The sequence below is a fragment of the Scatophagus argus genome, chromosome 21, assembly GCF_020382885.2.
Source record: "Scatophagus argus isolate fScaArg1 chromosome 21, fScaArg1.pri, whole genome shotgun sequence".
Classification (NCBI taxonomy): domain Eukaryota; kingdom Metazoa; phylum Chordata; class Actinopteri; family Scatophagidae; genus Scatophagus; species Scatophagus argus.
The window spans coordinates 7,890,108-7,914,338 of record NC_058513.1 but is presented as its reverse complement, the minus strand read 5'-3'; the positions used below and the strand labels follow the sequence as shown (position 1 = coordinate 7,914,338).

The window sequence follows — 24,231 nt, the reverse complement described above, 5'->3', positions numbered from 1 at the left end:
GACTGTGGGAGCTGGCTCACACTCACTATCACACGTAGGGTTTTATTCTCCTTCAGAACACGACCAGAATCACGCAGCAACCTGTCCACACAGATGCAGAGGCCAGCTGATGGACAGGCAGTGGGACAGTAGTGGCAGTGTATTGGGTTACAGCCCAGTGCTTTGGCTGGAGTTGCACTCAGTGTGAGCCTGCTCCACATCTGGAACAAAGAAGCCAGTCTGGGTCTACCCTTGGTGTTTACAGCTCTGTTGTTTTTTCACACTCCTCGCAAAATCTTGCCCAAACACACATTCCAGACTCCCCAGCTCAACATGGGGGGAAAAAATATACAATATTTTTCCACTGTAAATCTTGCCCCTGGTACCAAGGGAGGCGTGTAGAAAAACAAAAGCTGGAAGCTGGCATGGATAAAGTGGGGCGACAAGAGGGTGCCAGTGGCTCGAGGAGTGGCAGAAAAAGAGAGACAGCTGTCTCTGTGTGAGAATCTTGACCGGCCTGGTGACTGAGATGAAATATGAGTTCAACTGAGGTCAAAACAGCTGGGGGAGTGGCATCATGAGCGCCAGAGCTGCCACTGTGGAGGCATCTGACGTTACATTCCTGCACTATTTCAAGGGACATCTACTGAGGAAATTTAAAATGAGGCATGAAGACAATGTGTTCAGGTCCTAACAACAATAAAAAGATTCACAATTCCCGTAAAGCAAAATAGAAAGGCCCTTAGGTTTAACGAGCAGCAGATGTTCGGACAAGAAAATTATTTAAGAAGTGACTCTATATATTTTTATTCTGACAGACGTAGGTGTAAACACTGAAAACCTTTAATCAAGCATGCACACCAAATCAACACACAATGACACATGGCTCTGGGTTGCCAGGTTAAGACAGAAGGACGGTAAAAGACCGGTTTACCAGGTCCAAGGATTATCCATCTGAAGTTACCTGCCCCTCTGGGTAACGTGAACCCCCTTTTGTGGTCTGCAGGGCAACAGTTTGTGAGGCAAGCGTCAGTTTGAGATGCCAGAGGTGATGGGGGATGACAAAGACATCTGTCTGGGTGGAAGGAGTGGGGTCATCTGGACAGGATTGCCAGGTTAAGTGACAGTGGGTATGCATTCTCCCAGCATTAATATCCTCTGATCTGACATCAAAAAGGGGTCTTATGAAAAGTTTAGAAAAGAAACAAAACAGGTTTCCAGAAAAGTATCAACACTTACAGCAGCTCCCATATCATACACACACACAGGGAATTAATATTTGACCTGGTATAGAAAGGAAAAGATAGAACTTGCACAGCCATGAGGTCAAAGCCCTTTCTTTATAGCTCTTCAATGGGAACAACTTGACGGGATCAAGTTCAGCTCCTGACAACAAGTCCCAGCGCTGTCAAGTGTTAAGTTCCATTGTGACCTACAACAGGACACAATGGCCCTGCAGCACCCAGCCTGTACCGCGCTGCCTATCAAATGACAGCGTCTCTTAGAGAAAAACTTGGCAAACTGATATTAAGATATGTGTCGACTGTATGTATCATTTGTTTTTCTTACATCGTGCAGCTTGGGAGTATGTTATGTGTGAAAATTCCTTAGCCAGTGCACTGTGGTTGAGTCCTTGCACTTGTAAAGGAGTTGAAGTGGACTTGCCTACACTTATTACAAATAGGATCGACTTGTATTTGTAAATAAGAGAAAGTTGACAGTGACGGTCTAATTTCACAGCCTCAGGTCGTTATCTTCCAAAAAAAGTAACTTAATGACCTCTAACCTTTAGAGATAAGGTACATAACAAACATTCTTAGATCTTATTATTAACTTTTGTCAATAACTGTTTAAAAACCATCTCATCATGAACTAATTTAAGAAGTGTGCCTTCACAAATGTATTTGTAAGAGTTTTTATTAAGTAAAATAAAGAGACAGTTAATTGAAAAATTGAAGATGCTAGTAAACACGCTTGGTGTTCGCACATCCAGACATTACAGAGAAACATTAGCACTCATTACAAGTCATGTTTGTGTCCACCAATGACAATGAGTCCAATCTTCCCTCTCTTACAGCGTTTTTGGGCTCCACCAATTCCTGAGATAAATAAATAGCAAAATCTTTTTTTCTTTAGCTGTTAAATGCTCCATTAAGTTCAGCTAAGTTCTTTTAAAGCAGCTGCCTGTTGTGCAGATGACAGCTGTAAGACTGAACTAAATCAGTAAAGTTGCAGTCCAGAAAACCAAACAATCACTTAAAAGAGCCTATGAAGCTCCGTAGAGCTGAAGGGAAATGCAGAGTCAGATGATAATTCTCTATAGGACACCTTTGACAAGCAAGCAATCATGTGACAGAAAGTAAATATTGATGAATTTCATTTCTCTTTTTTATTAATAGAAACCTTTTTTTTCTTCCTAATTTACTAATGAAGCAGAGACCTGTTTTGCAAAACAAGCATCAATAAGTGAACAGTCACAGTAAACCACTAAGCCGCCTGGCATTTTAATTTTGCTCTCTTGACCCTGGCTTCGTCGTGACCATTTTGCTGCAGTGCTTCAGGTGTTTAACCTTGTCATATTAAAGCGTTTGTCACTGGAGGGCTGGACGACTGGGGCCAGGATCGGCTGGGGATTTTAAAAGGCCTGTGCTCCCAGATCATCAGATTGTCAGTTGCTGTCTGAAGCCTGCCAAGAAACATCAAAGCCTCAGAGACTTGCACATATCATCTTCGAACCTCACAAGAACAAGGACAAGCCCTTTCTGCCTCCCTGTCCACCCACATTCCTGCCTTACGTCGCTAGTGGCTTTTGATAATAATAAAAAGTGAAATGGAATTGATACACGCAAGGATAAAATTAGACCAAGTGGAAAATTAAAAGAGAAACACTTTTGAGGATTTTTTTTTTCCTTTTTTGCGGACTTGCAGTGCTGAATGAATATCTGACATGCCATGCCAGCGCTCTGTCAAGACGCGGAGACAGTCTCAGTCTGAGCAAGCCCGTCCTCACAGGGAGCAGCCTCCCATCAGCTCCTGGCCAAGATTGATGGCTATGAAAGAGCTACCTGAGGCAGAGATCAAAGTCAGACAGGATACGTATGCCTCCGCGTTTAACTCTTTCATCTCCCGCCTTTTCTGCATGAGTCATGACCCTTTACCTGTCTATCTGTTTGACCTCTGGCTGACGAATGGAAGGCTATTTTTTTCTTCAACAAAAGACAAAAACAAAACAGACAATGTAAAATTCACAAACCTGAAAAAAGGCCTATCTTACATGACCATGGAAAAAGTGTCAAGGTGATTCCGTGTATTTCATAATTGCTCTTCTTTTTAGTCTTCACCACAATAAAAAGGACCTCAGTTTCTCAACGTGGGGTTGTCCTCACAGAGGAGGCCAGTGGTGGAGGGCTATTTGCATTCCAGCAGTGAGAGTGAGGACAATTAAGCCATTTCCCCTCCAATCTATCTCCCTCCAGCCAGCCATCCAGGCAACCCAGTAGATCAATGGGAAGTACAGCTGCACAGCCCATGTGTGCCAGGCTGTGAAGAGAAGATTGGGGTTAAAACCCTCCTGGCCCTTAGATTGGCTCCATACCTGAGTCAAGCAACAGACGAACCAACAGCTGTTGCGGGGCAGAACCGGGAAAGAGAGGCCCTTGCCCCATCTGTAAAAGCATTACACGGTTTCTCACTTCAGGTCGCTGTTTATTTTCTGAACAATTTGAGCTGAGATGTCTGTATTTTTTATTTAGCATCATTTTGTACCTGAAAGGAGAGAGCTCAAGTAGCAGCAGGTTCATTTCACCACCTGTATGCATAAAGGAAGGACTCTTGGCTTCTATCACAGCCTGTCCCTGTGCCCCCCACCCCCCAAGGCATTTTAGACTGGCCACTCCAAAATCAATTAGTCAAATCACATTTCACAAAAGTAACTGAGGTCTGCTTTCAGCAACCAGGCCCCTCAGGTGTCACAGAGTCGGCTTAAATGTGTGAGCGGTGAGTCTTGGTTTAAGTTGTGCGGGATTATCCCAAACAAAGAGCCACAGATATCTAGCCGCACCTGTGCAACTTGCTCCTCAAGGACCACTAATAGAGAGAGTCTTTGGTCCAAATGGCGGGAGCTCAGAACTTAATCTCCCACCTCTCGGGCCATCGCAGGTGTCTGTTTCAACTGTTCCCGGCAGCAGAAACTGTCCTGAACTTGGACGTAATCGCAGAGCCATCATGTAACAAGGACTTCCATCTCTGCTGCCTCTGCCAAGTCCAGGTGATCAATCATTTACATGTGTAATTAGGAACGGGTGTCAAAACAGAAACTGTACACTCGCTCAGGGACCCCGTGTGCAGCGAGCTGACATCAGACTTGGCAAGTGGTGGGTAAACAGGGTCAGAGAGAGATGGAGAGAGAGAGGAAGAAAAATGAGATGTTGAGACGTGCAGGATTTTTTCTTCCTTTTTTTTGACACTTTCAGCCTCTTACCACCCAGGGGGTGAACTGCTCTTCAGCATATCAGGTTATATTAATAAATGTTTATATGGTGCCTTCAGTAATGGGCGTAGTACTTTAATCTACGCTGTTAGTTAAGTTTATCCATGTATTTTCAATACAACTTAATTGCTTTATAAATGAAAGCATGTTAAGTCAAGCAAAGCTATGTTTATTTGTGACAGAGGAAAACCAAAACAAAAATCACAAAAAATGAATTTTGTTAGAAATGAGCAACAAACACAAACAATTTATAACAGATCCCTGTTTCCCAAACAAGTCAAACTACTTGTGCATTAGTCAAGTGGTTCAATGGTCTCTTGAGTGCCCAACCAGCCATTCAGCCCATTTGAGGTCATAACAAGGGATTACACTGCAACAACAAACATATGTTAGTGTAAAGTGATGCTTTGAATACAAATAATAAAAGGGGTGCTAAGAGATGCAACGAATTTAGATTTGATTTTGGATGGATTTTAAACACAAAGTGATGCACAGTGTGAAACTAACACTACCACCTGAGAGCTTCACAGAAACAATCTGATTTTGCAGAACATCTCTGCAGATCTTAAGTGACGTTTTCCCACGGTCAAAGGGCGTGCTTATAACTGGGCAGGAGAATACAGAAATACCAATGCCCAATAATCCACCTGTCACCTGAGGGGGATAGGTGTGGTGCTGCAGGGCTAAGGAGGGGATATGTGCAGGCTACCGTGACTTATGTGGACTCATCCAGCCAACACCTCAGTGCCCAGGGGGGTGAGTGGGTGTTTAAAAGAGCCTGTCTGGGACCTACGTTTAGAGTTTCCCGGTACAGAGTGGCTGAGCTTTGAAGAGGCAGGTCCAGTAATGAATTGGAGTATTGTCTGCTCAGAGGGAGAAGCCTCTGGGTGGGACATCAGATCAAAGGAGGTCCTACTTTATTACTTACAGCGTCAGTGCAGGTATGCAACTGGACAGAGCAGAGAGCAGACACACTGACCCTTAAAAAAGGACTTGGACTGACTCTCCTCACCCATACAGGTTTGTTATTGTAAACCACATTAAGACTCTGTGCTCATAACATTCATCAACAAATGACTCAGAGTACACGTCACTTTGGCTAATATCTCTCAACGTGGTGTGTGACATTTTTGTATAAGATAGGTTTGGATAGACATAAGAAGAATGAGATGGTAATAGCTACCATAGCTGACGCAATTAAAAATTCAGTAAACAGGATGAGCAGGCTGTGGCCACACTGTCTCTTTACAAAGTAACTTAAGAGCAGTGCATTGCACCAGCACATCAATGCAGCTTTGACATTCTTGTGAAGGATGTTACAAGATCTTCAAGAAAAAAGTTTTGGGAAATATGCTCATTCATTTTCTTGCCAAAAACTAGATGAGAAGATTCAGATTACTCCCATGTCTGTATGCTAAGGTAACCTTGTTTTTGTTTGGCAGCTTCATATTAGTGGACAGTCATAAGAGCTGCAAAGGTTTTCTCATCCAACTCTTGATAAGAAAGTGAATCTTTCCCAAATTGTCCAACTATTCCTTTGAAGTTTTATCATGAACTACTATTTTGTGTTCGAGGAATAAGAAAGTAATTTTGGTTGTATGACACGCTACCATCTGCTGACTCTCTCAGACATGTGATGGCTTTTCAGGCCACTCAGCCTTTACAGTGCAGAGACACAGAGGAATGTACTGACCGCTCCTCTCAGGTGGCTCCACATCGTCCTGGGGCTGGACCAGCCTCTCGCAGGGTCACTCTCCCATGACATTCTGCTCAGCGTGGAGAGGGAACAACACACCTCTGCTTTGATGTCAAAGTGGCTGGGTTTAGAGGATGAGGCAATGACGCGAGAGACACAAACACCTGGATGGAGTGGAACAAAACAGGAATGCTGCTTAGATGGTGGTGGAGCAGATCTCAAACCTGAGATTGAAATATATCACACTTTACAGCACTGTATACAATACATCTTAAACTATATCAAAATATGTAAACCAGCACAATTGGAAGGTACATGGATATAAAAGTGACCTTTGGAAAAACTGGAAAAAATGATTTATAGGTCTACCATTTACATTTATGGACCTGAATGTTTTGGGGGGGAAAAAATAAATTGAATCAAATCATAGTCTGAATGATTTTAAAATCTTATCTAATCTTTTGGACCAAATCTTTTTACACTCCTTCTCCCAACTGAGTCATCACAGACACCCCACCGAGGAAGACGGAAATTAGTCTCTCTATGTGGTGGATTGCTTTCCTGTGGGAACTGTCACTCTCGGGTTGCCCATTCCTCCCTTCTGTTTCTCACCAGCTGGGACTGCTGCTCAGCCACCCAGCCCTAATGTCATAATTGTCCTGTTCCTCTGCTACTCTTCAGCCACCAGGACACAATGAATGGCAGATTAGGGTGGAGTGTCAATAGGGGCCCTGGCTAACTGGGTGGGTTTCAGATTATTCCAACACCTGCTGCTCTCACCTTGGCACTGCGAATGTCCTGAACCACAAGGAGGGAATCAAATAAATGTTTTGGTTGGGAGTTTAATATTCATTACGCTCATGTTAAAAATGCCTTATTTTATAAAACTGTTTTCGATTGGTATCCTTCTCGATCGCAGCCTTAGAAGTGCCTACATTAATGTTATCCACAGTGACGAAACATTCAACAGGGACCTTGCTGCGCCACAACACATTTTAAAACCAACATCCTCTGCACTGGAGCTCCCCAGGTCTCAATTAGCCCTGATGATGTGCCTAGGGGGAGCTTGTGTTTAAATCAGCCAAGGAAATTATTGCTGGGGAGGCATAATAATTGATTCTGTGGGTGCAGAACCACAAAACAATTACTGATTACTTATTTCTGTTTGTCAGCTCTGACAACGAGGGTTTCAATAAAGCAACAGGAGGGGAAAACAAAACTCCTCACATGGGACCAGACCTCACACTGGAAAAACTGGAACAGCAGTAAGCTCCCCTAAACATTAAGTAGAAGAAAATACGTAGAGAATTTAGATTATCTGCAATTAAATTTATATAACTATCATAGATCAGCAGTTAGTATAATGTGAAAGTGAATAAATTTTGTGTAAGAAACATCATCACTTATTAAACATCCCTTGTGAATAATATACAGTCTTGTAAAAACACGAGCACAAAAACAAAACTGGGGCCACAGGAGACCAGGGAACAGGTGTTCTGCATATACTGTATGTCACCTCATCAGTTGAGGTAAATGAAACCAAACTACCATCTGCCATCATCACTTGTATCACATCTCATAGTAGAAGACATGCTGAGAGAAATAATATTGATTTACAGCATAGGCGCAAACACAATAAAAGGATTCAAGTGCTGAAAATATCTTTTTCAATCCTTCATCAAGTTAATTTATCACACGTATCCAAGGTATACAAGGTACAATCAGTCCCTACAATTAGTGAATTAAAATAAATTAATAATAAAAATTTAGAAATAAGTAAGTGAGTTTTAGTCCAATGTTTCGTCTTCTCTAAGATTTCCTTATAAGTCACTGTAGCTTATTTGTGGCGGCTGTGACTGGCGTCAGCGGTGATGCACTTCCTGTGGGTTTGTCCCTCAGTCTGGCCCACAGAGAGATCTCATGATAAAGGTTAAAACTGGGGCCTGTTCCTTGCCAGCTGCCTTCTCTGGTCACATTAACTTGGACCTCATTAGTCATAATCTGCTCCCGTGGGCCAGCCTTGAAAAACCTCTGCCTGGCAACTGCATAGAAATGCTCTGAGCAAAATGTTTCTCTTACGTGCCTGACCCGAAAAAACTAAAAGGGTTATCTGATGGATGGAGCTTTGGCAGTTCTCCTGTTCGAATGAAGCAGAAAGTCTCTTTTCTCTCATTGCAGAACTTCAGATAACAGACATGGCTACTTCTTAAAATCTGCATGTGTAGACAAACATGACTTGCGGTGGGCGGGCAGCTAAGTTAAGTACACTGCTTCTCTTTTGCTTTCCTAATTCATAACCACAAAACCAGCCAAAGCCATGCCTCTGAATACCATAGCTCCACCATTAGCATATTTGTTTGTGGCCACACTGCACACAGAGTGCATTTTCAAAAAGGCAGCAAGAAAAACGAAGAGCAAGCGATGACCTGAGGATAACAATCTTGGGCTGAGGAATTTAGCCGAGTTTTAGAAGACACGACGAACTAGTAGTGATAACGCCAGCAGAATGACTGATCCTGCTCATACCTAAACATGTAACCTCTTTGTTGGCGATTTAGGGGCCAGCACTTCAAACACATCCATATTTCAGTGACAGAAGGCTTCAGGGTAAAAACAACCCATTTACCTGTAATCTGTTTTAAAAGCAGCCTAGAAGGAGTGAGGCAGGCCTTTAATGATGGGAAAGTTGTCTGAGAAGATCTGCCTTGGGAGACTGCGTCAGGAGCTGAAACATAGAAAGACGAGGCAGTAGGTGAAGCTTCAGTTGACCACAGCTTGACCCCATTACCCCTGGTGAAGTCACATCGGGCAAGATGATGAATTTTTTCTTTTGATGTGGGTCATTAAAAAGGAGGATTTTGAAGGATTTTGACAAACTACATCTTTAAGGTGAACAGAAAAACAGTTTAAAATATAAGAGGCATGCATTTCTCAACCAGCCATGCAAGGTTTCAGTGTGTCACAAGTAAAATGATTTCTTTGCAATCTCGCATATTGCTTCATAAACAATCTGTAAAGTTAAATGGTGTATTTAGCAAATCTTTCCTCAGGTGACTTTTCGCAGGTCACTCATGTTTTCGCTGCCTATTTACTCTCATTGTCATGCAGTTTTCTGCTCAAAGGCCTCGAGGGCCTTGAGAGTCCAAAATGGCTCAGGGGCCTCACCTTCTATTGTTTGCCCCTAAGATTTAAAAACCCATCTGTTTTGTCGTCTTTCCTCCCTCACTGCTACCTTTCTACAGTACACACTCATTGCAGAGCCAGGAGGAATGCTGTATTAAGTCTGGTCAACAATGACAACAAAAAACATCAACAAAAGCCAAAGGGCCAAACCCGACTAAGTTACCTCCCCTAGTCTTACAATGCCCCTGCTTACCTCACCCTGCCCCTTCGTTTCAACTCAACCCTTGCACCCCTGCCAAGGCAGGAATGCTGTGGGATAGCGACCTTTTCACCCAAGAGTCCTTCCTTGGTTTCTCATGAAGATTAGGAGGTGGCAGAGGAACTGGGAGTGTCCAGTGGACCCAGCTGTATATCCCAGTTTGTGGGTATTCCAGTTTTTGTAGAGAGAGACCACATACTAGGTTTGGAAAACTCAGGTCTTGAATTTCATGCTGTACTGCAACAACCTTGAACATTTTTTATGCTTCACTGGTTTGGCTATTATTCAAAAATGTGAAACCAATGCAACAGCGCCACAGCGGTTTTCTATTACTGAGCCATCTATTATGAATAACTGAGCGCAGCCTCATTAAAGGAGCTTCTCCTCAGTGGCAGCAGGCTGTTAGCAAACATAAAAGTGTGATTGGTGATTTTATGAGCCTTGCTTTCAAACTTGGTTTCCGTTGACTTCCATGTTGCTGTTGGAGTGGTGCCCAAAACCACCGTTCCAGCCGTCTGCAAGGCTCCCAAGAGAACAGAGCCACGGGGTGTGCCATCAGGTGTGTTCCTCATGTTGAGATGCTCATCAGGTGGCCTATTGCTCTCCAGCAGCTGTCTGGGTGGTAACAGTGGTCCAGCAACTGCTGAGATCACATGGCCATCCACTGGTTACAAAGGGAGCATGACATCATAACTACAGCTTTAGCGTCTGTGTGTTGCATATGGATATTAACACACACCAAATAAAACACATATCCGCATTTTTTGTGGTCTGCTATTATATGCATAATCCTTTTATGTTTTAGTCGTGCTAGTGCTGTGGCTTGACAGATGGCAGTGTTGGTCAGTTCATCCACCACTTCAAGACTGAAGTACCTCAGCAACTGTCAGAGGGACTGACATGAGATTTTGTACAGACATTCACGGTTCCAAATAATGAATCCTAATGACAATGTAATGGATTATAATGATAACAGATTTCCACTACATAACTGTCATGGCCCGCAAAAATCTCAGTACCGTCTAGCAACATTATCAGGTCAAAACTTTGTTCATTACTTTGGTTTATGGCCAAATACTTGAAATTTCCATCAGTATCAACCCTGTTTTGTGTTGAACGTAACACAGACATTATAATGCCACATTAAGATAACAAATACGGTACACAATGTACTTGCTAAACATTATCATGTTAACGTTGTCATTGTGTTAACATGCTTGCGTTAGCATTTACCTCACAGCACTGCTGTAACAAGGTTTAAAAAAATCCAGTGGCTAACATGGCTGTAAAATCTCTTTTTACAGTATATGTTTAATACTTCTAGTAGTGCATAAAATTATGCTATGCTTATTCTTTTGCAAAGACATTTGTTCCCTGTTACAATAAATTCATAGAGTCTCTTACTGCATTTGTAAGATCTAGTAAACCATCAACATAATGTTAGAATTAACAAATTTATGTCTAGAGGAGTGACGCATGCCAAAGCAAAATGTTCTAACATAAACAGCAAAGAAGTGGTGTAATGAACTACTACTTTACATCTGTATGGCACATTTAAGGATTACCTCAACCATGTAAAGTCACACCATGTTCCAGAGGGGTGAAAAGACAAACAACAGCAATAGTGGCAAGAAAAGCTCCTCGCATGCTCCAGACATTAACATCCCTGCAGCAGCTGGGTGTTACCTCAGCAGATCAAACAAAAAGGAAAAAAATACTCAGAGTTTTCCATAATTAAGGCTTTCACAAAGCAGAAAGTTTGAGATTCCAGCACTAAGATAAAAGAGTATTCCACATCATGCAGCTCCTGATAACCCGGCTTAGCAGCCATTATTACAAAGTGTTACCAGATGCTGCTACAACACGATCATCAGTCTACAGGTTATCAAATCTTTGCTCTTTACATTCTTTACATCACATATTCCCCATGCCCTAGTATATCCAATTGCTATGAGCCAGTTTGAATGTGCACAATAGCTAGTGTGACAAACATACACAAATATAAAAAAGAAAGATGTTTTCCTTAATATAAAACTGTCTTATAAGAATGGCTGTGTGGCGGCAGTAGCCTGGGTTTAACTGAGGTGTAAAAGGGTAGCGGCTAGCCTCAAGCTTCTTATCATTCCTGCAAATTCAGCCACCTTACAGGGTCATGAAAGAAGTAATCACGAACAGCTGATCAACACTAGTAAACAAAATGCTCATATGTGCAACAGCAAGCATTCAGAAACATTGACAGTTCTATTTTTTGGCATGTTAAAGGTAATTTTTAAATGTATGAGCAGGATCAGTCATTCTGCTGGCGTTATCACTACTAACTGTGGTAGATCTAAGAGCATTTACCAACTGCGCATGTTAGCTCTAGTTAGCTCCCCACACTGTCACTGGTTTTCTATATGGGGAATGTTATTTATAGGGTAAATCGTTTGTAGATCTCTTTTTCATTTTTGTTCTGTTTCTTATTCACTGTGTAGAGGAATAAGTTGGTGTTACTAACATTGGTACATATTTATTTGTCTCATGAATCAAATTGTGTATCGAATAACAGGTTTAATCCACCTATTCACACTATATGTGCTACTACACTGCAGCCAAGGATTTAGATTTCAGGACCAACAAAACAGATTAGTATCAGGTTCAACAACATTGACCCAGTGTGGTTTTTTTGCAGGTTTTAAACGACAAATGGTTATACTGTAGTTACTGGCCAAACAAGCATTTGTGTAGTGTGGTCATATGGTCATAATCAATATTTCTTAAAGTTTCCATATCAAGTTCATCCTCATGTTATAAAGATGTTTGGTGGGGGGTGACCATGAAGAGTTCTGTCTTTGAGTTTGCTTTGACATTGTCAAAGTAATTTATTTGCTCAGGAAGCATAACATCAGATCATTGCCACCTAACAGGTCTGAGCAGTATGCATTGCTCTCCTGTGAATATCCATTTTCCCCCAATGATTCATTTCTGCAGGAAGTTGCAGGTTTGTGTGCATCTAGGTGCAGCGGAAACCCAATCCATCATTGCAGGGTGAGTGCTCTGTCTGACACTATCCAGACACCTTCTTGACAACTCTGGCTTCACTACTGACACATGTGTTACCAGCAACATAAGCTGGCATTGAGGGACAAAAGAGCAGCGAGAAGCAAGTAGCTACAAATCAGAAAATGTTGAAATGAAAGAGCTTGTTGTGTTCTTTGAAGAGCTGGAATTAATACTGGAAAGTGTTGTCACTTATGCCAATTCAACATCCAATATCTCTTCAGTATTGAAAGTATTGTAAATAATGTAAAGTAATGTAAAGTATATCAACAATCCAATTTTCTTGTTCAGATACTAAGATTTTATTTACAGTAATATCTAACCATTTTCTACTTTCGGTTTGAGACAAGCTTGCTAACAGATTTCTAATTGTCATATTGAATGTCTACTGCGCCTCAACAGTCCCTATGACTAAACAGAAGTACTTTCCATCTGCTAATCCACACAAGCAGCTTCCTACTCCAATCAAACTTTTGTAAACTTCACAACGTCAGCAACATGGCCGCCTCTGCTGCTTTGTTTCAACCTCCCTCTGACCGCAAATAGGTCTAAATCGACCCAATTACTTACTGCTTCCTTAAAACACTGAACCAGATTTACTGATACTTGCCAGCAATGGCTCTGCGAGAACTATCTGCTTCATCAGTTGTCTTCTTGTGTATCCTGTGAAATGACAGTCAGTCAAGGGCAGTGATGGCAATCAAAGCCCTGACACTGACTTCTATTATAGACAAATCTGCAGACAGTGGCTTTCATATCTGTATTAAACCCAATTATCTTGTTTTTTCATTAACATTTTCCCAAATCTTTTACACTGTTAAGCCATAACAGCAGATATTTCTTTTTATACACACTTTGAGTGAAGTGCCATCCTGTTGCACTACATAAACAGCAAAAACACGGAGAGACAGCTAAGGTGACAGATGAGACTTTCCTCTCTGAGTGGGTTAGCATATGGTAGTAATCAGAGAAAGTGAGGGTCTGCTGGCTCAACAGTAATTAGCAAACGGCCTCATGTTCACGTTTCTTTTAATAGCTCAACACGGCCCAGTGTGGACTAAAAATAAACAGGGCAATTATGGGCGGCAAGGAAGGCCATCATTTGAGGGGTCTGACCTTTGAACCCAGGTCAGAGCCCATATAGAGGCATCCATGTGGACCACCTGCACCCCTCTGGGCCACTGGGGAAAGGAGCCATGTTGTGTTTATGTTAGGGGTCAGGCGCAGAGGTAAGCCATTGCAGGGTAAACTTTATGTGTGAGTAAATACTGTCTATTTATATCACAAGAGGAGTCTAAACGCTTGCTGTGTTTTGGACCCAAGATTCAACAGCTGCACCAGCTGTTTGCAAGTTCAAACTTTAATGTGTTTACTAAGCAGATATTTACATAAAACTAAACCATAAAGGGTTAGTTCAACAACAACAACAACAAAACAACAACTAGTTCTTACACAAGTCTTATTGAATATTTATACTCAGGAGCTGGCAGGTGTAATTGCTGCACAGCTAATCAAATCAGCCACTCAAAACTCATCACTTTGTTACTATGTAACCCCCTAATATTCCAGTTTTTAAAGAGGAAACGGTTAAGACCATATCTGTGTCTCCTGAACATTCCAGTGTTTCCCTGAGTGTTTCCCCCATTCCCACTGTCCCCCTGCTCTCCCTCTGTCATTGTTACAGTGGAATTAGCATGTATTTGTGGATTTTTTTTTAGCATAAGTAAAAAAAATGTTTTCTGGTCTGTCATATTCAACATCACAAAAACTCCAGAAAACAGGAAACTGAAAACAACCAATCATATACCTCGTCAGGCTGCATCCAGAAAACATTAAAACATATTTTACTTCAGTCTCCTTTTCAAACTCAACACTGATGGAGCAATGCTTGAGCTCGGTGTGAATAGAGACAAATAGACGAGTATTTATGTGCCAGTGTCATAGTATTGAGTGTTGAAATACTGCGAATAAATACCCATGACTCATCTGACGCAGAAACTAATTCTGATCGTAGTGCTTTCACTGACAACAAAAGCCAGATGTTAGTGAGTTTTTTATCCAGTGTGAAAGGGGTATTTGTTCATATCCTGTGTGTGCGTGTGTGTGTTGGCATGAGTATGGTCTTCCTTCCTGGCTCTCTTAGCTCCCGGGTCCTGGTTCCGATCATTGTATACACCTGTCTGCAATCAGATCATTCCCTCCCAGTCAGCCAATCAGCCAGCAGCATATCTACCCTGGCTCTCTGACCTCACTGTCAGACTGTTGTTGCACCTTCGTTGTAAACGCACGTCAAGGCCATTCAGTAATTTCTCCTTGTGTTTTCTAGTGTTTAACTGTTGTCTCTTTCTGCTTCAGGATCTCTACTCCTCAGCTAAAATCCCAGCTAGTTTGCCAGCTTGTTTGAATTTTCCAAGCCTCCGCAGCATCTCAGCCAGGCACAATTTGCCTCATCATAGTAAACATTAAAACTAACTTTTCACCACTAAAATTCACCTGTCATGTGTGTCCTGTGACTATGCATAACCTTAGTAATGCCTCTGTCTGGATGGATGAAGATGGACGGCATGAGAGCTCCCCAAAAGTTAAGCCAAATCATCTCAACCACTCCCTTGTACCAGTATAGGTCATAAAACCCTCCTTCTTCAAGTATGTGTCCCCCTTACCAAAGGTGGTTTCTGTCATTTTAAGTAATTCTTATCACACTGATGTATTTTCAAGGGTTTATTTATTTTAGAAGTTTTGTTTTAATTAGTTATTTGACGACATAAAAAGGAGGCGAGACATCACGAATGACACCTGAGTTTAGGCGCACAACTGGTTTAGGTGGATGTATGGGCTGGATCCTAACTACTGCGCGGTTGCAGGCTCTCATTATCGCAAGAGAGCACTGATCGTATTCAGGATATTTGGCTTCACTTTTGGACAGTGGAAGAAGTGGTGCAATCCAGTCAGGAAGTCAAACTCTTGTGTGGCTCAGCAGCGTACTTCGAAAACATTTTCGCTTTCCATGAAGGAAAATTACATCACAAATGTTTCAGAAACAATGTTGCAAAATTCTTGATGCATAGGACAGACATGGTTAAATCCCATTCCCTCTCACCACCCATATGTGTGTTTTCTCAACATTACTGTGTGTTTGAGGGCAATTCAAAATCCCCAGCTTCAACCTGAATCTGTTTCTCTGCACTAACTTGTAGTTCAGCACAGATATTAATATCAGCCAAAGAACAACAAGAAAAGTTGTTCACACCTGGCAACTCTCAAACAGAACTTGGCACCAAAGAACTTGCAAGGTTGTCCCAGACTGACCTTTCACCTCTTGTGATGTCAATAATCCTCTTGACCAATTAGAAGTTGGAAGCTGCCCTTGGACTTGCCTGGCCTCAGACACAAAGACAAATGATTCTATCAGATTAAATGTTTTTTAATGGCAGACAGAGAGGCCAAATGTGGGTCTTTTACTAGAAGCCACATGTGCATTTCTCTGGTTATCATTCCAAATGAGGCTCATTTGTAACCAATATGTGAATGAAAGCTAAGCACCAGCAGACATGTACAGCAAAATGTCTTGTTTGTTGCGTGAGGGACAGCTCACAAAAAACAACAGTCTAACAATTTATTTCCTTATGTCAATATTGCTCCATCATCAGCCTGTTCTCAGATTTGATTGACTATGAGAATAACTGGCAGGTTGTAACAACATGGTATCGTATTATGTAGCTTTGCATATGAAGCGGATTATGGGCAATATGTTCTGACCTCAGTCTGCCAAGAGAAACAGCAAAAGCAAGCCACACATCCAGAGGCCTCGTTATTTTTAAACACACATTTGGACTCAGGGCTCTGCGCCTACCACAGCAAAGGCTGCTGGAGCCATCACCGAACCCAACACAAAGACATTGTCCATGAGACGAGAACTTCAAAGTAACAACAAGGTCAAACGCTGTATTTTTACCCTCTGGTTCTGAGCCACACTGTAAGGCAAGCCGGACCTCATGTAATAGTATGTCTTGATGATTTTCCACATATACATGCACAGTCTAGACCTATGATCACTCAGCCATTGTCCTGTTATTCAGAGAACTGACTGTGGGGTCTTTCACCTGGCTATGGGGTGACCTGGTCTTTCCTATGGCCCCTGTCAGAGGATTAATCCCCCACCCACGGGAGAAGAAAGACCCCTGCACCACTTATGAAGCGTTTGTTCTTCCTGTCAGTCTTCAATTGAGGATAATTGTCTCTTTTAGATCTCAAGGGCCTGTGATCTGTCATCCATTGAACCCAAAAGGAGGTTATGTTTCACTTCAGGTTGGGGTGGGGGGTTGCCGTCAAAGATAGTCCCAGATTCAACAAGGAAGGCCTTGATATTGATGTAAACACAGATTTAACATCAAAAGGTTAAAACTGAATTCATAAGAGGAGCAGTCATGTTATGTTGCCTGTGCTGTCCGGCGTTTGACACTGAGTGCATCCAAGGTATCGAAGACATTATTAAGAATAGGGTGGCTCCAATGGCTGCAGTGTAATCCTTTTGGGGCACCTCTGATAGTCAAAGTTTCTTTCACTAAAAGTGCTTTTTTGCCACTCAGAGGCTAAGGTTGTTACTAGTGAAGTGTCTGACAACATTATGGAAAGGATTCCTAGAGAGATAGTCCTTTTTTGTTAAAGAGTAAAATCCTTTGTTTAACCAGAAACACAAATCTCACTCGAGAAGAAGTCTCACTGTGAAGTCTCACAGGAGGTGAGTTGTTGTTGTCATTGTGGTTATTGTTGTTGTTGTTGTTGCCACACCAAGATTGTCTGAAGGACTTAAGCCAGGACTTTGGAAATGAAATCTTGCTAGCAGTTCCTCTAGGTAAACTCCAAACTTTTTTCCAACCCTGACTCACTTAAGGTATTCAAGTTGAAAGTCAGTGTGCAGTGTTGTGCAACAAATAACATGCAAATTTTTGGGTGAGGTGAGTGTTTTTCTGTTTCTCTTTCTTTTTTGGCACAGACACGTGCACATGCACACACACATTTTTCATTCCCCATAGTCCTTCCTCAACCCAGACATGCAGCGAAAATGCTCTGCATAGTAATGAACTTTGGTTCAAATTTGCATTACCTATCAGGTGCCGCTGACATCAGAGAGGGTTTCCTTCTCTTCCTGTCTTTAGTCTCCTCTGATACACCTGCAGCTGGTCGGGTCACGTAATCAACTCCCAATGGCAGTCCTTTAGCACAACAGCTGTGCACCACTGAGAGCACTGTGTGGGAAATTAGCATAGGCTAAGCCTCCCAACTGATCGCTGCGTCTGGACAACATAATCATTCTCAGTCTCTAACTGCTGTTTGGTTGTTGCCTCAGCTCTCAAGAATCATACACACACACCCATGACACATAAACACATCACCCCCCCTTTCTCCTGCTCTATCTCTATATCTCTTTCTGTCTGTCACACACACAGAGTCTGAATTGAGGGTCAGTGCCTCATGTGGTGACAATGTGTGCGCTGTGCTGCGGCGGTGGAGGCAGCAGTCAGTCTGTAAAAAGAGGAAGTGGTGCTGTATGCCCTGGAGGAGTAGCGTCCTGGGGAAGGAATGTTTATCCTGTCCATCGCCTTTGATCTTTTACTGTTAATCACTTCCTGCACACTGTATATGAACTAAGCAGCTCTGTGTTTCAGAGTCTGGCTCACTAGTGACACTAGGAGTGGAAGAGGAGGGGTGGCCATTTTGAATTTTCTAAACAGAGAAAGACAGAGGGTTAAAGAGTGAAATCATGCATTCTCTGGCGCTTTTCAATGATCATGCAATGAATGTTCTGACCACTGGGAACAAATATATTAAAGTTCAGAACTGTCTAATTGTCTTTTGACATGAAATGGAACTGGACGCATAGTGTGGGACTTCCAGGAAGAGCAAGCATGGAGTGTTACAGTAAAGCTGCCATGCTCATGACTTATGAGACCCTAATTTGCATCTACCACACCATGTGGTTTGAGTGGCGGTGACAGTTTGTGGTCATTATAATTCAAAATCCCTGCCAGTGTTACAAAATCTCCAACCCTCAATGCCACTGATCACATGAGGAGAGACTCAGAAATTCTCTCACGTACAGACTGGTTGTCTGGGGTTTTTTCCATCTCTTTCTCTCTCTCCCTCTGTTTTTCTCTCCCACAGATGCGCACCAACCTTGCTGCAAGATCCCATTCGATACACCTAACCCCTGCACATTTCAACCCCCAAGCATCTGAGAGCATTTACAGAGCTTGGGTATTCAGAGGGGCTAAACCCCACACCTGGCAGCTGAAATTAAGATCTGCAACCAAGGACATTCAGACTTAAAGAAGACAGTACCTGACCTCCATCAAAACCCCTACTCAGTGTCTGCCTAGAACTGTGAATGCAGAAAACACATACATGCTATGCACACACAGACAAAAGTCCATGACAGACTGAATAGTGCCAGTGGGTGGATGCATCGATTCAAGACAAAGCATGAAAGCTTTTGTATCTCAGTGATGGGTTTGAATTAGAGTTGCTGCAGTAGATTGTATGTGTCATGAACTGCCTTGAAAAAAATGTCATCACAAGAAGAGGAGACAGACGGGGGAGGATTTGTAGAGAGTTTGCTATTATTCATTTTGGATTGTGTATGTAGCATGTGTGTGCTTGTGTGTGTGTGTGTGTGTGTGCCTGTGTGTACAAGCACGTGTGTGTGTGTGTGTGTGTATCAGGAGCTTTGTTTTAAAGGTCTCTCCCATCAGTCATTCAGCGATGCCCTGCAGCCTTTTCTGAAGCATGCATCCTACTTGAATAGGCCCTCCTCTCTCACTCTTTCTGCCTCTCATACTTGTATGCAGCAATCTCTCTCACACACACTACATTGTACGACCAAAGAAGAATCACAGCAGGGAAGGGTCAATGTTAATTTGCTTTTGTATGTTTCCCTCAGCAGTGTCAACTGACTGCTGCAAAAACACAGCACTATTTAACTCTGTAATACAAATGCTAACTTCCCAGTTAATGCCAGAAAATAATAACTGGCTCTTTGAGCAGGAATTGCTGCAAATACATGAAATCGTGGCTGCAAAGAACCCGAGAATTTCCAAGAGTTTCAAATAACCACAAAACCACAGACACAGCCTTACAAAACATGTGACTTACTGTCCTTAGTCGCTCCTCTGACTCATTTTGTTTGAATGTGAGGCTTTCGTGTGTTTTCCTGTGTGTGTGTGTGTGTGTACGCACCTATCTCTGACGGAGCTTGCGTGACAAGTGTGGAGTGTGAACAGAGAGTGGAAAGGTTTCTCTCTCGCCTAAGGGAAATAGCAGTGTGTTGTGTGCATCTAACCTCTTTTAATCCCACAGAAACTTTTAAAAGGCCATGTAAAACAGCATGCCCCACAGGTAGCTGCACAGCACACTCAGACATTATCATAATGTTAACATAAGTGAGCACCATAGTTTCCACGGGTGTCAAAAAAAGTCTGAAGACAGAATTCTTCACACATTTATGGGAGAAAGAAGAAAATGCAGCTCAGATTTGTATATGCAAGTTAAGTTTTAAATGTTCAAAGTGAGGATTTTGTGTGCAGTTTCTGTCTCTTGTCATCACAGCAGCCTTCAGCAGTCATCTATGAGTCAGACTGTGTTGCCCAGGGTGACTCACTGGTTTTCATCTCCCCACCCAAATATTTATTATTTTAACATATATTTATTTAGTTTCTCTTTCCCAGCTGTTCCACATTGATACAGTTACTCAAATTCACACCTACAGGCTGCCCTGCATAACCGCAGTCGTCAACCGTTGACTGCAGAGCACCTTCACTGAAACAGTTGGGGGTTTAGTGCAATGCTAGAAGGTGCCATGAAGGCTTTTTGTTAAGGAAGGGAGCAGGCCATCTCTTTTGTTCCTCAGTCTGTCAAACTGTTAAATTAAAGTTTGGGTTCTAAGTAGGTCTCAATGTTCCTGGCTTAACTAACTCACTGAACCTTAAAGAGGGTGATTGAACTCATGCACCACTGCCATTTATTTGTGCCTGATCGAATATGTGTGTTGTCATACTTATTATGATATTTGGTTGAACTTTATGTTTTGATTTTGATTTGAAACAGTCTTGGGATGAAAGACAAATTTCCAAAGAATATTCTAATACCAAAATGAAATCAAATTTCTTGACTGTTGCAGCAAAAAGTCTTCAGTAATTAATTAAGGCCACATTTTAGTCCTGTTTTTGGTGCTAAGTAGTTGTGGTGTGTCTGTGCTACAATCCCCCAAAGATCACTTGTTAATCAAAGAGTGTGGGTAGAGCTGTGGTGTCTTTTTCCATTTTCTGTTAATGTTGTTTGTGTTTCTTTTATTTCTCTGTTCAAAGGCGGCAGATGTCACTGCTCACGCTAACTACGTAGCCCTGGGAAAGCGGAATGCAATACTCACTGAGCAGACTGAACTGACACGTCTACTGCACAACAAATGCAAAGAATTTCGCAATCTTTATTTGAATCGCTACAGTACTGCTTATACCTGTTTTAAAAATGAATATCAACTGGTTTGTATTAACTGGTGATGAAAAGTGACAACGTGAACAGGTATTGTGAGTTACATTGAAGAGAACTTAACAAACAGGAGACACCTTTAAAGTTGTTAAAAGAGTACAGGTAGCCCCAAGCTAATCTAATGAGATGGCAATGGGGGTGTAACAGGGATGGAGGAGGTGAAAGAGGGTGGGTTGGATAAAGGGAGGCACCCCGTTGCTTCCCAGTCTGAGTGACAGAGTGACAGGTGGAGGGGGCTGGCCCGAGTGTGTGTTTGTGTGTTTCTGTGTGTGAGTGCAAGCAAATGCGGGCAGGGCCTTGGGGAGGGGGGTTCACCTGTTCTACTCATGTCCTGACAGGTATGAAACCCCCCCTCCCCTGCCAAAGACCCCAACCCCCTCAGCCCAACCTCTGCCACCCAGTCCCCACGAGGCACCCAACAGTTTCTTTTATTTCATCTCAGGGTTCAATCTGGTCATTGCAGCCCTCTGATGCAGGAAGAGCAGAATTGTTGAGACTTTGCTTCCTGGTTGATTTTCATTCTCAGTGTTAGAGAGCATTGCATGATATTTATGTTGGCACTTACCTTTGACCATTTCAACAGTGACAGATGTTAATAAAATTGGCCGCAATCCTTTCACAAACGTGTTTGCACTCAGTGTAACATTTTCATCTGGAAACTGTGGTAACATTAAAATTAGTTTAAATTATTTTGAAAATGTCACCCCCACCTCATCATTTTTGATCAGGATGTTTGGGGTTAAAGTAAAATTAAATTTGGTTTGGTTTGGTTTGGGTGGTTGAGGTTATTGTGAGGTTTTGGACCTGGTTTCATTGCAACATACCACCCGAGTTGAGCCCACACAGTCCGCTTCTTTTTGTATCTGAGATCAGATGAAAAACTGGACATTATTTAGATAGACACACAAAAAAAGCTCAAATTTTTGCTTGTGCTTGGTGTTCTGCAACCCTTAAACATTTTTATGTCAAATGAACAAACACACAACTTCACAGAATTACGGAGAGAAAGACAGTTTTAATAGCTATCTGGTTGTAGCCACTTTATCATGTTATCCTATATGCCCCCCACCCCCTTCTACAAGAGACAGGGAAGTGGTGACCTGGTGCCAGTAAACACAGAGCTTTTGTTTGTGGGAATCGGCCTCAGGTGCAGTTGACCCCTGACCTGTAAGCCTGCAGGTTGAACAAAGGGCCATTAAGGAGAGCTGGGCATGTCTCCACTCCAGAACGACTGAGACAGAGAGGTTTACAGAAAGTGTGCAAAGGGTCAGGACTTCAGACAGATGAAGACGTGGACATGTGGTTCATACTTTCTTGAAATCATAAAAATTACACAACAGACATTCACGCTCACAATATTGCAACTGATAAGTTAAAACCACGCAAAAACAATGTGGACATACATTCATATGGGTTTGCTCTATCTCAGATTTCTAACATTAATCAATTCACTGGCATTTTCAAGGGACAGGCACCCATCAAACAGGCGCTGACAGCCACCATCGACACTTGTGAATCCAGACTTGGTCCCTTCATCATTATCTGATCTCTGAAACAAGGTTCCCTTGGAGGTTTCCTCTTGTACCCCTGTCACTGCTATAACAAAGTAGAGACAGGGGCTTGTCCTCTGGGCTATAGCTGGTGACAGGTAAGTCCCTTGGATTCAGCAGCAAGGTACAATGCCCTCAGTCACTCGCAAGACCCCCGAGGGAACAATGGGTTCACTCAGTCTGAGAAAGATGGGGTGTATGTGGGGCGCCCTGTGCACTGACTGCCTTTACACTTCAAACTGTTCAGGCAACTGTTCAGGCAACAGAAATCTGTACTAAACACTCTTTATAGTTTTGCTTTCATATCTGTTTAGTGGTTGTTTTGTTTACGTTTACATGTTAATCCAGGCTGTGTGTGCACCAAGTCAGAACTCAGTCCTCGTCTCAGCTTTTCCCTCCTCCTTTCTGGCTCAACACTGCCACCCAGTGATCTCACCCTGCAAAATAACATCACCCCGTCTGTCATCAGGCTTCAGTTCTGAGGCCTGTGGTTAGGTAGACAACATGACCTCACTGCTAGGGAAATACATAGGAGAGGACAGGATGGGATTTTCCATTGCACCCTGGAGGGAGTATGACCAGACCTCCCTGGCCCCCCCTTTCACCATGAGCTAACAAAGACAAGTGCTTGACATAGTCAGAAAAGTCCGCAGTGGACAACTCTAAAGTCTGAAAACGTGATTTATGGTTAACAGTCTGCTTTCACTATTGAAGTCGACTCTGATTTTCCTCCCTGGTCAACAGGAGGTTTTTTTTCCTTTCAACATGAATGCCAAAAGCGAGGTAGACAGTGGAGGTAGGGCTCTCCTTCTGCCTGTGCACCTTTTAAATTCATTCCTGATTACAGAAGGAGGGTTGTGTGTTTGTGCCAACTGTAATCTGTAACAAAGTATCATCACAGACCGCGGTGTCACATCAAATTACCCGACCCTACACATGAAGATCCTGTTTCAGTATAACAGAAACCGATAGGTCACAGAATATGATGGAGCATGAGCATGAGAAAGTTACCACAGCACAGTTTTAGCGTTCTAAGAAAAGCCAAGTATTCCAGCCAAGTATGTCAAACCTCAGAGGAGCAAATTACTGTCTCCTTCAATCGAGTCAATCATTAAATCACAATTACCTTGATTGAAATGTATTAGTAAAACAAAATATGTGACACCTTGATCATATCACGGGCGCTTGAATACGTGGGCCAGCACTCATACTTGGGAGAACAAACGTCTGCTTTTGCATTGCCACTTTTTCATTGCACAGCTTTGTTGTTTATAAAAACTGGTGCTACTTTGGATCAAAATAGTTTTGTCCAGTCACTTCATATACGAAATAAAAATTACATTTCTTACTAAGTCTCTGCTGGAGAACTAAATAAGATGAATTAACTATTGCTGTACTGTGGAAATTTGTCTAGCTGATTTTCAGTCATCATACCGCAGTCAGACAAGTTAAGACCGATGCCAGGCACTCTGACTCAGTTGGTGCGGTCTAAAAATGAAATGTAAAAGTTTGTTGAATATTTTCAAGTTAAACAACAAAACTTCAAGTCATG

General features: G+C 42.4%; 1 long non-coding RNA gene across 1 annotated transcript; it reads right to left on the bottom strand.

Moving 5' to 3' along the window:
• Positions 1–4,630: 4,630 nt before the first annotated feature.
• LOC124052832 lies at positions 4,631–9,869 on the bottom strand. The gene is made up of 4 exons (XR_006842060.1): positions 9,541–9,869; positions 8,791–8,889; positions 6,162–6,328; positions 4,631–4,838 (listed from the first exon to the last, which is right to left on the bottom strand). It is a non-coding gene; the product is annotated as an uncharacterized LOC124052832 (long non-coding RNA).
• Between the last annotated feature and the right edge of the window lie 14,362 nt (positions 9,870–24,231).